Genomic DNA, 13,588 nt, shown 5'->3' with positions numbered 1-13,588 from the left:
TCGCTGTGGAGCCATAACACCCTCTAATGTGGCCACCTCTTAACGCCGGCTGTAGCACACCAAGGCGTTAAGGGGCAGTGTTATGGGAGGTTTGTTAGCGTGGTTATGAGCTCTCTACCGGACGGAAAGAGGGGTGATCACCCACTAATTAACTGTTTACCCTTTATTTTCTCCTTTATCATAACTATAACTAGCTAGTCAACTCACAAGTCACAACACAGAAGTTAATGGGTGGGCTAGTTAAAACTCATTTGCTGACGTGCCGCTTTAACTAGTCATTGCTAGTTACACCAAAACACATAGCTTAAGAATAACGATTTTAACCCTTTAAAAAGATTCACATTTCGCATGTACACAGATATATGTCAAATTGATTTAATTCACGAGATTAATATTTGTAACAACAGTTAATGTTGTTATATATAGTTTTATTTTCTCGTGAATATTTTAAATAATAATAATAATAACGTTTAGTTTAGTAGCTATACATATATTTTGTCGTTAAGTTGTATAAAAGAAACCTTAGAATACAAAAAAAATAGATGCGCGCATGAACTTGTAATTACGTATCCAAGTAAGATACGGGTTCTAAAAGGTTTATTGATCCGGTGCCAAGATTTGTTATTAAGGGTCGATCAGTTAATCTAAGTAATTAAAATGTTAAAAGGTGAAAAAGTAAGCTTTAAAAACAAAAGAGTGTAAAAGGTGAAACAAAACTTTTGACCATAATAGTCTCATTTTGTCACACACACCTTTTCACTCTTTTAATCTTTATGCTTTTTCCGCCTCGATCAAACTTACTTCCCATATTAATCCTTAAAACATCAAAATAAAATAAAATATATGTTATGTTATGTATGTATGTATGATAAATAGCATTGTTAACTCGTTTTACACGGCAAGGATTTGTGTCTATTAATGGACTTAGGGGCTGTTAGGTAGCTTATGAATAGTCATTAAGAGGCTGCATCTGAATGGTATCATTAAGAGGTTTACCAAGGAAAAAGTAGAAGAATACGACTTGTGATGGTTTACCATTCAGACGTTAACTCTTAACCATTCAGACTTGATGTTACCTCTTAATCATTCAGATTCTTTAACCATTAAGAGGTAGCCTTTGAATGGTCATTAAGAGACTACCAAACGGCCCCTTACACAGTATGATTGAATATAGTATTAATAGAAGATTTCATGATTACGTTATATATATCATGCAATTGTTCTATTTTACACTGTGTGGTTATCTTTCTTAAAAAATTGAGTAAATAAATGGGTGCAAATATGTACTATGTGCCCGTTAAATTTATTAGTTACTAGTTTCTATCCTCGTATTATGGGTTATTTTATATTAGTCGTTTTTAATATTATATTTTTTTTGAATTTTAATTTTATTTACTGTAAATAAGTTAATAATATACTTAAAATTTGATAGTGAAATAGTTTCACAAATAAATGAGATGTTATAACTCGGTTTAAAAGCTATCTGGGTTTGGTGAGACTCATTACTCGCTTATTTTTTTACTATAAAATTGTTTCTTAATTATAAATAGTAATATCTTTTTCTGGTTTGATTATGAAAGAGATTCACAAATAAATGATATGCTATAACCCGGTTTAAAAGTTATATGGGTTTAGTGAGACTCATGACCTGCTTATTTTTTTTTACTATAAAATTATTTCTTAATTATAAATAATATTTTTTTTATAAAAAATCGGATATTAATTTATAGTATATCTTTATTTGATAAGATTTTCATATCAAAAATTTGATGAGATCAATACTAGAAAAAAAGATGTTTTTTTACAACCGAATTGTAGGAAATTTGTTGGAAAAATTCAGTTTCTAACAATTTTCTAACAAAAAAGTTGTTGGAAAAACACGTGCTTGAAAATCGTTTTCAATCGTTTTCTACAACTTTTATTACAAAATTGCTACAAAAACATTTGGTTGTAAACTTTCTACAACTTTCCTACAAAAACTATTCATAATGTTTATTAGATAATATTGTAGCAAAGTTTGAGCTTATTTTTTGTTGAAAATCTGTTGGAACTACTTGCTGTAGGAAATTTGTAGGAAGTTTTTGTAAGAAAATGACTTGTTTTCTAGTAGTGAATTAAATGTTAATTTAATAAGATGTTATAACCCGTTTAAGGGCTATATGAGTTTGGTGAGACTCATACAAGTGAAGTCGGGCCAAATGCATAATAATCATTCATTTACAAATAAAGCAATATGGTGGCTTGAGAGAATGTAGGAAAGTTTCATTATATTTAAGACATATAACGAATTGACCACCACCACTCTACACTTTCAACATATTATATCCAACGTCACTCTCCTAACTGATCTAGTTAATTTTAAGCCAAAAGTGTTACACTATCAAAATGAAGGTGTATATGAAAATTTTGTTTTAACATATATTATAACCCTGTCCATCGCTGGCCTCCATGGGTCCAGTTTCCACGCGAAAACCGATTTCCAAGCAAAGAAACAGTTGGAAACATAGAATAGGGAGGCAACTAGGGTTTCGCTGTAGCCGTTGTGACCTCTAATTTAGGTAGTTTGGACATCTACTAGAGGCGGCTACAACATTTGCAAGGTCTGATTGACTAAAAGAGAAGACCAATCGATATAATGCAAGGGCATTTTGACGGTTGTGAAGTGCATCTGGTAATCTGGTACGTTTTCTAGTGACAAAGATTTTCCAATGAGGCTGCCAGTGAGTGAGACTTTAAAAAGGGTTGAGTTTTAGCTATTTTTTCATAGCGGGTTTAGTGGTGGCGATTTTCTGGTGGACTAGACTCATGGAGGCTAGCTGTGGTGCAGGTTGGCTACGATGGAAGGCAACAGTGAAAGGGTGGGGTTGAGACGATTTGGATATATGTTAAACAAAATTTTTATTTTACAAACTGAATTTGACCGTGTGACACTTTTAGCCCCAAAACTAATCAAGTTAGTGTGCGGTTAATTAGAGGAGTGATACAAGAAAATAAGTTAAAGGTATAGAATAGTTGTTAACTCATTGAGAGTGACAGTGACCAAAAATCAAACATGAATAATATAATATTGTGGATAATTGTAAAAGAATTAAGAAACTTGTTTGTTTCATGCATTTGTGTGTACCAATACAAATAGACAAAATTAAGTTTAATAAAAAAACACAATAATAGTTCAAGAGAAAATTACCAAAATAGGCATGTTTGACCAAGAATTTACGAAAATAGACATGCTTATTTTAGCCTACATCTCTCTAATCATTGGTTTTTAGACCAATAAGAAGGAATATTTGGAGTTGGCTAAGTAAATAGACACGTATTCCGAAGCCGGCTAAGAGTCAGAGATGTCGGCTAAATAACCATAGATGTAGGCTAAGTTTAGCCGCCTTTGACACGTGTCGAATTTTTATTGGCTAATGGTGGGACCCGTTTACTTTTCATACAATTCCGTGTCCATAAAGTGGCGGCTAAGGCTTAGCCGACTTAGCCGGCTTCGATGACGTGTCAGTTGTTTATTGGTCTAAAAACCAATGATTGAGAAGATGTAAGCTAAAATAAGCATGCCTATTTTCGTATATTCTTGGTCAACATGCCTATTTTGGTAATTTTCCCATAGTTCAATAATGAAGATAAAACCAGTCGCATACAAACATTGCAAAATACAAGTTTATTGAGCCATCATTTTCACCACCATCACGCGACAAGATTTGTACCAAAGAGCAGCTTTTCCCAATAAAATTCTTAAATTTTAGAAACATTAATAAGTTAAACGGATCTCTAATCACTCACTTACAAATGTCCTGTATTATTATTTGAAAAATTGAATTTAAATTATCTTAATTATTGGATGTTGGCAAATAACGATACGTGACAAACAGAATCCTAACGTCATTAGTCGTCGATCAAAGAAAAACGTTTTTGACCGGAAACGAATTTTTGACGGAAAACTCAACATTTTCGTCTAAAACCTTTTTATAACCTTAGACCGGATCTTTAAAAACATTTCTCTAGTAAAAACATAAATTGTTGAGTTCGTCGGAACCCTATAATCACTATCGAGTCAGTTGGTGGTGTTTAAGTATTGGTGGTTGGTTTTTATTATTTTTTCTTTATATGAAAGACATATTTGATTAATCTTTGTCATATGTGAGATTGAACCCGACCAAGACCTTTATCTCTCAAACCCAGACACTTAAAGGCTTTATCTTTGCTGGTGGTGATGCGTTAGTTGGTCGTGGTGAGGTTTAGGTGGAGGGTGTCAGTGGTGGTGGTGGTGGTGGCCATTGGTGGTGGTTGTTGAGTGTGATGGTGGTCATCGGTGGTGTTCACGTGGTGGTGGTGGTGGTTAGCAAGGGTGTTCAAGTGGTGGTGGTCAGGCTGAGTTTTCCGACCAAATACGTCTTTTCTGACGACTAACAATGTTAGTATTCTGTTAGTTGCGTATTGTTTGGAGAATATATATATTAAAATATAGGACTGTCAACAACCATCTCATTAGCTAGAACTTTTTTTGCGGCAAATTGGAAATAAATAATCCAAGTTTTGTGTATTTGCCGATAGTAATTCCAACATTAAAAATCACTACCTTCGATCCCAACTTTCAACTATTTTTGTTTCAATTGACCTCCATTAAAAAATGCTTCACACCCTTAGGTTTTTTCCCGGGTTTTAAACCGATGTTTTAAGGCTTCTGATCGGAATAACGATACGATTCAACTGATGTAAAATTTATCTCGAAACGGTGATACAAATGAATTGATTTTTGTTAATTGAAGATTCAAACACCCGAATTGAAACATTGTTTCGTTGTTTGAATCACCGTTTCGAGATAAATTTTACATTGGTCGACTCGTATCGTTCGTTCGATCAAACGCCCTAAAACATTGGTTTAAAACTCGGAAAAAAAACTTAATGACGTTAAATGTTTTTTAACAGGTCCACTGTGACAAAAATACTTGAAAGTTGGGACCGCTGATAGTGATTTTTAAAGTTAGAAAATTATTATCGACCAATACACAAAAGTTGGAATTATTTGTTTCCAGTTTACCTTTTTTTACCAATAAACGTTAGTTGTGATTATTTAAATTCAATTTTCCCGTATAAAACCGCATGGGAATATATACTTGTCATAACTTTAATACTCGTGTAAAAGTTCAATCTTCTATAGTAAATTAGTAATTTGATTCTTTATTACTTACAGACGACAAGCTTTGATAGAAGGCAAACATAAACAGAAAGTACATACTTGTAGCATTGGGAATTTGGTTATGGTTTCAACTTTCAAGACTTCCGGAGGAAAGAAAAGAGTGATAATTATATATACTATGTAACTAATCAAAAAACTTTTTGAACAAAAAAAAACTAATCATTAATATATATATTAAAAGAAGGATTGAATCATACTCACAAATTAACTATTTAATTTACTATTTAGTTTCTAAATATTTTATTAATTATTATAACAACTAAATCACTAAATAATTTTATAAACAATAGTAATAATAATGGTTTTTATTTTCTTAATTTTACTTTTATTTTTCAAATTATTAAAATATTTATCAAACTATATTTATAAACACTAAACTTGAACAATGGTCAATTTTACATGTTTTATTTATCGGTTAAATGATTTTCTTAGACTTTGTTTTCATATTTTTTATAGTTCGTATTTACAATGACTGAAACTTTTTTCATGATATAAAAATATTCATCGTTGCATGGTTTTATTTCTGTGTTTCAACGTTTAATACCTCACCTTTAAATTTTTTTTTGCTTTACTAGATCATGTTTACGAATTTGTGTTGGCACCGTTGATACTAACCGAATTTGTGTTGGTTCGCAGCTGTAACGTGTCGGTTTTTTCGGTTCTACATATCATAGTTTGTTGTATTTTGGCAATGACGGGTATATTTCTTTTGTTTAGTTTTGATGTCGTAACTTGATACAAACTAACTCCGCTTCGACTTGCAATGATTTTAACGGTTTAACGTCTTAAGTTATGTTTTTTTTTGTCAATTTAACGGTCCCGCAGCGAAGCGCGGGATCCTAATCCTAGTTTATGTTAAATCACACATATAAGCTTAAGAAAGCACCTTACAAATAAAAATAAGCTAGCTTATTCGAAAGTTCTTTATACCATAAAAAGAAAAAAATAATTTCGTAAACCTCACCAACATATGCCAATATTAGACTTGAGAATATGTTTAGAGTTTTATAAGATTATGAAATATTATTATGTTATCAATTAGAAATACTAAACCTAAAACATCACTATAAAATATTTATGAAACCTAATGTATATGGTGCTAGCTGATCCCTTCAGTTTCAATCTACTATAACGTTTGGAACTACCTTTAATACCCGAGTGAGCCTTCCTGATACAAGATGTAAATGCCTATACAATTTTGACACCACAGACCTAACTCACCTAGCCACCTAGGATCACCATCAAAGAGAAATCTCACTACTATGAGAAAACCCCTCTTGAGTAAGATCTCGAACCTGAACAAGAGACCATTGGGATCCCAAGTCTTTTAACCATCACTTCGTACTATTGAACCAGAATATATGATGAGTTATCAGCAATGTGTAAAATAATATGCACCTCATTCAGAGCCAACAGGGTGGTTGATTGCTCTGGCTCGACACTCCTCTATGTTCGATTTTTTTTAAAATATAATTATATGAAAACAAATATGTAATTTTAATGTTCAAACTAAATTACACAACTACTAGCTTGATATATTGGCAAATGTGTATGACTTTCAACTAAAAGGTTATAGGTTCTAGTCTAATCAAGAAACATGAGGAAATATTAGTTGTTCAAAAGTTATATGTATATGTTTATTTCTATACAAATTATTTTTGCACAATCTAAATCATAAATTAAGTAAACTCAATTTAATACTTCAAATGTTAAAAAAAAACGTTTTTAGTACTTAGGCCCTGTTCTTGAGTTTTTTTAAAGGAGAGAAAGGAAAGGGAAACTAAGGGCGGACGGGGCGGTGCGTGGTGGCTTCCCCGTCACGCGTGATGAGGTAGGCAACACCGCCGCCGCTCCCATGGTCACGCGAAAATATCAAATTTGCGTGATGGCCATCACGCTTGGTGGGGGTGTTTTCCAAGAAGAAATAGCCGTTGGGGGGGGGGGTCAATGTAGCCGTTGGACTTGGAAAAAAAAAATTAAAACCAAACACAATAAACATTATAAATATATCTTCAAATCCAACTCAAATCCAACTCAAAATCTTTTATTACACACACCATTTTTAACATATCAAATGGAGGGTTCTAAGAAACGTGGGTCGGGTTCAAAGAAAACCCAAACCCGACCAAAGGTTCGACAAAATCTAGGCAAACCGACGAGATTTCGCTTACAAGACGAACCCGACACAAACTGTCACACCCCGACCAAAGGCGGCAGAACATGCCGAGATGTAACGATTGCCCATAAGCGCATGACACTATTTAAAGCGACAATATTTAACAAACTCATTTCATTTCACAACATCGAAAATGTCACATAACCAAATATTCATAAGTCAAATACAACAAAACATAGCAAAATATAGCAAATCAAATATTGTTCATTTTTGCTAATATCCTAACGGTATTTGAGTTATTTTCTTCACCGAACTCCATAATCAACCTAGATGCAAACCTGTAACATTTCATAAAATAAAGTTGTCAACACAAATTTTGGTGAGCAATTCATAAGTTTGAACAATAGATATATAGTATGAAAAGCCACAAAACTAGTATACAAAACCATAAATAATAGCTATAAACTTGGATAAATTGACAATCGCTAATAGAATTACGTTAGCGCCACCTAGCTACAAGGGATCGCCAAGTAGTCTAGGATTTAATAGAATATCGTTAATTGCATTACGTTAACGACACCTTGCTACAAGGGGATGCCAAGTAGTCTAGGATTTATAGATTCTACCAACCGAAAGCTATAAACACATAGGCATATAAGCATAGAACACCAAATCGAGCAATTATTCAAGTAAAGTATACAACAACGTTTGTGGTTTAAGACTCAAGTATAAAATATTTGATTTGAATAAGTATGAAATGTCACTCCAAAACAAAAGATAGAAAACGGGGTATGAAGTTACTCACGTTCAAGTATAAAACTTGATCGGTAAAAGATGAATAACCAGATGGATGAAGTTTAACGAGCAAGGCCTAAATGACAATAAAATCTTGGATTTAGAATGGTTGTCTTGAAGATCTTTAAATAAAGTAATTGTTGCAAAAAGTAAACAATTAAAGTTCAAGGTTTAAAATGTAACTATTTAAGAATTTATAATAACAATCCTTTAAAAATGTAAGTTTGCTCGAAACCGGGTTAAAGTATCTAACCTTAATATTTACTTAACCAATGTTAAGTAATAAGGTGGGAAAAATGCTAAAATGCAAGTTCCTTTGGGACAAAGATACTAAAACGGGTTTTTAACGAGTCTTCGGGTTGTCGATTCGGGTCTTGACAAATGGTCAAACCCAAAGTCAACTTTCCAACATATTAATTGTTATGAGATAACTCATTAAAATATACTAACACTTAACCAAGTATGTAGATCTATTGTTTAGAACTAACAACGCACGTTAAGCGAGTGTTCGGTTTTGTCGGTCCAAACTATGTGATGAGATCAAGTTGGATCCAACAATTCCAAGTACTTAAGAAAATAATTAAAATCAGTTTGTAAACTATTTTTAAATAAATATACAAGTCTTGATAGCTAAAAACACACTTGTGTCTTAAGCGAGTAAAAGTCGGTATAGTTCGGTCTCCATCTCACAAATAGTTCATAAATGGTTTCTACATGCCCAAATATCATAGAACTTGTATATTGGTTTATAAATGAAGAAAACTTAAATTTTACAACTAAAAAGTTAACTACAAGTCTTTTAAGCAAAAGTTTCGGTTTAGTTTGGTTTCCATCTCCCAACGAGTTCATAGATGGATTCCATATGCTTAATATCAAAGAACTTGTAAAAATGATTTTTGAAACTCAAATCTAGCAATAAACATGTTTAAACAACTATTTTAACAAAACTAGTAAACAAAAGTTTGGTTTCCGGTTTGGACAAGTTTCGGTTAAACCGAGGTTAGTCTTATACAAACCCACACCATGGAACTTGTAAATAATATGAACAAACTAAAAAGGGTTAGAAGTTAGTCATAAGTGATATGTATAATAAGTTATGTGTGTGTAAATATATATCAAGAACACGAAGTCTTCCATGAAGCCTTGCCTTATGACATTCGAAACTTAACCAACCGGAGTCGGTGAAGTAACAAATAAAGGAAACAAGGGGTGTGTATTATATATATGTTGTACAACCATATTCAAGTGTTAGTAATATTAAATGAACAAGTTAAAATGAAAGACTATAGTTAGTTAACCTTAAGAAATCAAAGTAACAAAATGCTGAAGATGAATACTTGAATTTGAGAGAGATTTTGGAGAAGATGAACAACCAAAATGGTGTATGGAGCCTTGCTTATATAATGGTAAGAGTATGGTTCATACAAATAGGGTAAAGATGCATGTGATGGTTGAAATGGTCAAACAAGTTTTTGGTAAATGGCAATAATAGTCCCCAAAGTTTTGTTTAAGTCATTTTAAGGAGTTTTAAGGACCAAAAAGAATGTTTTCAAGACCCAACAAGTGTAAAACAATATTGTAACATAAAATCCATCATTTTGATTATATCATAAACTTTGGTTTACAAAATGGGTCGGTTTACATGATAAACGAAGACAAAAACGAATACAAACGAGACCCGAAATTGTCGAATGTCACAGTATCCCATACTTTAGGAAATTTCGTCCCGAAATTAAGATGACGATGATGATGCAAACAAGTGTGGATACTTCTCCTTCATTGTGTCATCTCGTTCCCAAGTGAACTCCGCGCCACGCCGTGATTCCCATCGAACTTTTACTAACCGAATACGACTACGCTTGGTTTTCTTCTCGTTACGATCCAAAATCTCAACGGGTCGTTCAACCATAATCATAGACTTATCAACATGAACTTCGTCGAGAGGTATATGGAGATTACCCTCGGCTAGGCACTTTTTAAGATTCGAAACATGAAATGTCAGATGAACACCGGCAAGTTCTTGCGGTAGTTCAAGTCGATACGCTATTTTCCCAACACGCTCAAGAATTTTGAAAGGACCAACGAAATAAGGAGCTAGTTTACCCTTCTTTCCAAAACGGACTACCCCCTTCCAAGGGGATACTTTTAGAAGGAAAAGATCGTCAACATTAAATTCGATCGGTTTTCGCCGTTTGTCGGCGTAACTCTTCTGACGATCTTTAACGGCTAGGAGATTCTTAAAGATTTGATTAATGACATCGGTGGCTTCTTGGACCATTTCGGGTCCCGTGATTTGAGCTTCACCGATTTCGTTCCAACAAATCGGGAAACGACATTTACGACCGTAAAGAGCTTGAAAAGGAGCCACATCAATGCTAGAGTGGTAGCTATTGTTGTAGGAGAACTCGATGAACGGAAGATGAGAATCCCAATTCCCACCGAAATCAAGAACACATGCTCGTAGCATATCCTCGAGTGTTTGGATTGTACGTTCGGATTGACCGTCCGTTTGAGGATGATAAGCGGTGCTAAGATCGAGACGTGTTCCCAAAGCTTCTTGAAGAGATCGCCAAAAATGAGAGGTAAAACGGGCATCGCGATCGGAGATGATAGACAATGGCAAACCGTGTCGACACACGATTTCCCGAACATAGATTTGAGCAAGCTGCTCGATAGAGTACTTCTCGCGAATCGGAATGAAATGAGCAGATTTGGTTAATCGATCGATGATCACCCAAATGCTATTGTTGCCTTTCTGGGTTTTAGGTAATTTGGTGATAAAGTCCATAGCAATGTCTTCCCATTTCCAAACAGGAATCGGTGGTTGCTCGAGTAGACCAAAAGGTCTTTGATGTTCGGCTTTGACTTTCGAGCAAGTAAGACATTTAGATACAAACAACGGTACGTCCTTTTTCATACCCGGCCACCAAAAGGTAGCACGAAGATCGAAATACATCTTATCCGCACCGGGATGAACAGAATAATGCGAATTATGAGCTTCGTCGAGAATACAAGTACGAAGGTCATCGCGATTGGGAACCCACAAACGATTGAGAAAATACAAAATACCATCGGGTTTGGTTTCGAGTTGAAGTTCGGCTCCACATGACATTTCGTCGTACATATTACCTTCTTCGACGGAGGTGCGTTGAGCTTGAAAGATACGAATTTGAAAATCGGTTTGAACAATGACGCTTAGAAGTAGAACGGATTTAACATTAACCTTTCGACTTAGGGCGTCGGCGACAACATTCACTTTACCGGGGTGGTAGCGAATCTCGCAATCGTAATCACTAAGTAATTCGGCCCATCGTCGTTGTCTCATGTTGAGATCTTTTTGGTCGAAAATGTGTTGAAGACTTTTATGATCGGTAAAAATCACACATTTTGTACCATAAAGGTAATGTCTCCAGATTTTGAGAGCGAAAACGACGGCACCAAGTTCGAGATCGTGAGTCGTATAGTTCTTCTCATTGACCTTAAGTTGCCTTGATGCGTAGGCGATGACTTGACCTCGTTGTATGAGAACACAACCAAGGCCTTGATGGGATGCATCACAAAATACAACAAAATCGTCGTTTCCATCGGGAAGGGTTAGAATAGGAGCATTGTAAAGCATGTCCTTGAGAGTACAAAAGGCTTCCTCTTGCTTCGAACCCCAATCGAAGGGTTGTCCCTTATGGATGATAGTGGTAAGAGGCAAAGAGATCTTGGAAAAATTCCGAATGAAACGCCGATAATATCCGGCCAAACCGAGGAAGGATTGAATTTCCGTGGGAGTCGTTGGAGTTTTCCAATCCTTAACGGCCTCAATTTTAGCGGGATCAACATGAATACCTTTGTCGTTTACGATATGTCCCAAAAATTGAAATTCCTCGAGCCAAAATTCACATTTGGAGAATTTGGCATAGAGTTGTTCGTTTCTAAGGAGTTCGAGAATGGAACGCAAATGATGTTCATGTTCGGCTTTGGATTTAGAAAAGATAAGGATGTCATCAATAAAGACAATAACCAATTTATCAAGGAATGGTTTGCAAACGCGGTTCATGAGGTCCATAAATACCGCGGGTGCACTTGTTAACCCGAAGGGCATAACCAAAAATTCGAAATATCCATATCGAGTACGAAAGGCGGTTTTTGGAATGTCTTCTTCGCGAACACGCAATTGATGATAACCCGATCGAAGATCAATTTTGGAGAAACGAGTTGCGCCTGAAGTTGGTCGAATAAGTCGTCGATATGTGGCAATGGATAACGATTTTTAATAGTAAGCTTGTTAAGTTCACGATAATCAATGCACATACGAAACGAACCATCCTTCTTTTTCACGAAGAGAACGGGAGCGCCCCAAGGAGAAGAGCTTGGACGAATGAAGCCTTTATCGGAAAGTTCTTCGAGTTGGTTTGATAGTTCTTGCATTTCCGACGGGACTAGACGATAAGGAGCCTTGGCCACGGGCATCGCGCCGGGCACAAGATCGATTTGGAATTCAATCGGACGAACGGGAGGAAGACCGGTAACATTATCGGGAAAGACATCAAGGAAATCACGAACAATAGGAATATCTTGGATCTTCCTTTCCTTTTTGTCTTTTGTCACCGAGAGAGCTAGAAACAGAACGTACTTTTGGCGTAAGTACTTTGGCGATTGAGCACACGACATAAGGTTTAGCCTTCGTGACGTTGTGTTTCCAAAGACCTTAAGAATTTTACCGTTGACGAGCGGGATGCGAATGAATTTATCAAAACAAACGACTTCGGCACGGTGCAAAGATACCAATCCATGCCTACTATGACATCGAAGCTACCCATTTGCATCGGGATGAGATCAATGGAGAATTTATGCTTAGAAAGAATAAGAGAACAATCGCGGACGACGGAATTGATGGTAATAAGAAAACAACCTTATTATCCCCAACCTTTTCAACCGTCCCAAAACCAACAACAACCTTCCCAACAATAACGTTATTATCAACCGTCCCAAAACCAATCGTATGATAACCGACCTTTTAATCCCCCTTTTTCTACCCAAAATTACCCAAATAATGCTTTTCAAACTTTTAGATCTCAACCGTCTCAAATGTTTGGCTCTCAACCGTCTCAATTGTTTGGCTCTCAACCGTCTCAAATGTCCGTCGATCCCCTAGACAATAACGATGTTATACATCAATTTGTAAGTGCTTTTCGTCACGATGTGCAAACTTTGGATGAAGATGAATCCGAGGATGAGGAGCCGCATCAAAGAGGTGCTCGGCGTTGGTTGCCCGATGAGGAGGTCGCCTTGACCAAGGCTTATTTACATTGCTCCGAATCAAAAAAACGCTCAAACCAACAAAAAAAAGACGCGTTATGGAAACGTATTAAAGAACATTTCTCGCAACTTCCCGGCGCAACCGAACGAAACAAGGACAAAGGTATTCATTCGCATCCCGCTTGATTTGAACGGGCCAACGGCTCCAAGGAAGAAAGGATCTT

Source organism: Bidens hawaiensis, unplaced genomic scaffold, assembly GCF_021521415.1.
Source record: "Bidens hawaiensis isolate Kalapana, Puna unplaced genomic scaffold, B.hawaiensis_p1.1 tig00013566_1, whole genome shotgun sequence".
Lineage (NCBI taxonomy): Eukaryota > Viridiplantae > Streptophyta > Magnoliopsida > Asterales > Asteraceae > Bidens > Bidens hawaiensis.
Note: the sequence above shows the minus strand (reverse complement) of the source record.